Source organism: Pistacia vera, unplaced genomic scaffold (assembly GCF_008641045.1).
Source record: "Pistacia vera cultivar Batoury unplaced genomic scaffold, PisVer_v2 Contig1358, whole genome shotgun sequence".
NCBI classification, from domain to species: domain Eukaryota; kingdom Viridiplantae; phylum Streptophyta; class Magnoliopsida; order Sapindales; family Anacardiaceae; genus Pistacia; species Pistacia vera.
In genome coordinates, this window is record NW_022195421.1 from 101,044 (window position 1) to 104,372 (window position 3,329).

The 3,329-nt window shown below is 37.0% G+C and overlaps 1 non-coding gene across 1 annotated transcript; it reads left to right on the plus strand.

Annotated features, from left to right (window-relative positions):
* The first annotated feature begins 2,097 nt into the window (after positions 1–2,097).
* Positions 2,098–2,204, plus strand: LOC116122582. Its single transcript, XR_004126923.1, has one exon. It is a non-coding gene; the product is annotated as a small nucleolar RNA R71 (small nucleolar RNA).
* The last annotated feature ends 1,125 nt before the right edge of the window (positions 2,205–3,329 follow it).

A 3,329-nucleotide genomic window follows, 5' to 3' on the forward strand; every position in this document is an offset into this window, starting at 1 on the left:
CTATCCACATACATCACGTCCTGAACATTTTCCTTGGAATAAGGCTTCAATTGTTGATGATTCTTGGCACATAGGGTCTTTGTTGAGAGCTTAACCACCCATTTCCATCCCTTGGTCATTCCTTTTAGGATTTGAGCATTCTTATCGACACCTTTTCGATATTTTAACTTTCCATCCGCATTCTTGAAATGAGAAGGTGTTGAAGTGATCTCCTGGTTAGCATTCTTTTTCGGCCCCATTTTCGACTTGCATGATCTTATACCTAAATCTTTACAACTTCGTCCCTTATGAAGAAATTTGCTCAATTGTGGCTTGTCTAGGTATATTGTACAAACTTTTGGTTTATGATCTTCATCTTTGATTTGCTTTGACTTGACCATGCATTCCCTAAATGGCAATTTAGAATCATCAATCTTGGAAGTTTTAATTTCCGACTGATCCACCGAGTCAATTTTGAAACATGAATCTTACTTCGATGGAAATTTTAGAGTCTCAAGGACATTAATGTCACTTCTTCATCTTGCGCCCTCATGATCAACTTCCCCTCTTGTACATCAATTAAGGCTCTTCCGGTAGCAAGAAATGGTCGCCCAAGATGAGAGGTATCTTATTGTCTTCTTCCATATCCAAAACAACAAAGTCTGTAGGAAATATGAATTTATCCACCTTAACCAGTACATCATCAATAATGCCTCTTGGATGCTTGATGGATCGATCTGCAAGCTACAAGGATACGGTTGTAGGCTTCACTTCACTAATCCCTACATTCCTAAAAATAGAAAAAGGCATTAGGTTAATACTAGAACCTAGATCACATAAAACTCTATCAAATGTAATATCTCCTATGACACAAGGGATAGTGAAACTCACAGGATCTTTGAGTTTTAGTGGTAGCTTCTTCTGCAGAATGGCACTGCACTCCTCTATAAGCATCACAATTTCTTTCTCTTCCAACTTTCTTTTTTTTGACAGAATTTCCTTGAGGAACTTACCGTAGCTTGGCATCTGCAAAAGGAATGTTAATGTGCAGTTTTTTTAGATGCATCAAGGAATTTCATGAACTACTTATCCTGATTTTGCTTTCTGAGCCTATGAGGAAAAGGAATAGGAGGGGTATGTTGTGCTAACTCTAGCGGTATCTCAGGAAATGGAAATTTTTCCTTCTTTTGCTTTGGCATCTTTTCCCTCTTTGGTTCTTCTTTTCTAGGACTTTTTGGCTTCTCTTCAACAATGATTTCTTCCTCGATTTCTTCATCGGATTCTTCCTTTTCTTTGGTGGGTTCTCATCCTTCCCTTTTTGTTCAACCTCTTCCAAGACTGGTCCACTTTTTAAAGTTGTTGCATTTACTTGTTCACGTGGATTTGTCACTGTGTTACTTGGTAGGGAACCTTGAGGTTGCTTATTCAAATTTTCAGCTATTTGACCCATTTGTAGCTCCAAGTTTCGAATCGATGCCCCTTGGTTTCTGAAATTTTCCCTCATCTCACTCATAAGACCTGTGGTCTCTTGCATGAACTTCCCGAACATATCCTCCAATTTCAACACTCTTTGATCCCATGGTTGATGGTTCACCCCTAATTAATGGTTTGACACTGTCCTTTGATTCCATTGATTATTTTGATTGCCCTAGGACAAGTTTGGATGATTTCTCCAACCAAGATTGTATGTGTGGAGAAATGATTGTTCTGTTGTCTCTGATTCCCAGCCAAATAGTTGACTTGTTCTGATGATGAGGAAGATGAAGCAAAGGTGTTCTCCACTTGGCAATCAATGCTCGCATGGTTACTTGCACAAAAATACATGTTGCTTGAGGTGTTTGAATAGAATTAACCTGCATACCTCCTAATTGTTTTTGAAGTGCTGCTAGTTAGGCTGAAATGGCTATGTAAGCATCAACTTCATGAATACCCATAGACTTCTTCGAATGTATTCTCTCATTGGGTCTCTGATAGTTGTTACTTGCCAGGACTTCAGGTAACTTATAAGCTTCTTCAAGTGTCTTGTTTTGCAATGCTCCTCCAGATGCTGCATCCACTATTGTTTGCACATTTGGAAGCAACCCATTATAAAAGGTTTGGACTTGCATCCAAACAGGCAAACCATGGTGTGGACACTTTCTCAGTAATTCCTTATATCTTTCCCATGCTTTATAAAGTGACTCGTTCTCTTTCTGCAGAAATGATGTGATGTCGTTTCTCATCTTTGCTAATTTCGTTGGTGGGAAATATTTAGTTAGGAACCTTTGTGCCAATTCATTCCAGGTAGTGATTGTTCCTGCTGGTAGTGCCATTAACCATCCCTTTGCTTGATCTCTTCGTGAAAATGGAAATAATCTCAACCTGATGGCATCATCTGACACTCCATTTGCCTTAAATATGTCGCATATCTCTAAGAAGTTAACAATGTGTGAATTTGGATCTTCATTTGCATCTCCCCCAAATTGTACTGACTGTTGGATCATTTAGATGATTGCTAGCTTTATCTCAAAATTGTTGCCTTGTACTGATGGCCTAGTGATACTTGGACCACTGCCATCAACTGTGGGCACTGAGAATTCCCTCAAAGTTCTATTTTCAGCCATTTCAATTACTATTGCCTCTCGTTCTCTTCTCTCTTTGATAAGTCTTCTCGCAGTTCTTTCAATCTCTGGATCAATACGAACCACTGGATGATATCTTGCTCTTTGCATAAACTACATACAACAGAAAAAGAGCATGAGATCATAAGCGAACAAAAAGAAAAATTTTAGCTAGAAACAATTAAAACTAAAATTAAACTCCAATCTAGAGAAAACTAGAAAACTTCAATATTAACACAAAATCAATCCCTGGCAATGACGTTGAAAACTTGATTCGTGATTTGACAAAAATTGTAATATATTGTCTAGCTAATAATTCTTTAAGAAATATATGATAAAATCCACTAAATAACCTTGTAAACATATATATACATAGAGGTATATAATGTAAAATCCGAAAATTTTAATTTTAATTCTTATAAGTATATAGACAAAATAACTGATATACTTAATAAGTACAAGGCAGTCTTGGACAGTGCCACCAAACTCCTCCGCTTCTTGACGTCCCACCCAATCGTAAATCATAAAGTACCTACAAAACAGTAGAATAAAGGAGTGAGCACAAATTGCTCAGTAAGTAAACCAAACTGCATTACTGTTTTTCCTCCATTACTCATGTTCTGATTTTCCTTTTCTCACTTTAATCTTTGATAATATTCTTCATTCTTTTATAATATTCTGCATTCTTTTCTAATACTATGATTTTCTACTTATCAACGTGCAAAGACAATGAATAAAATTGTACATTGT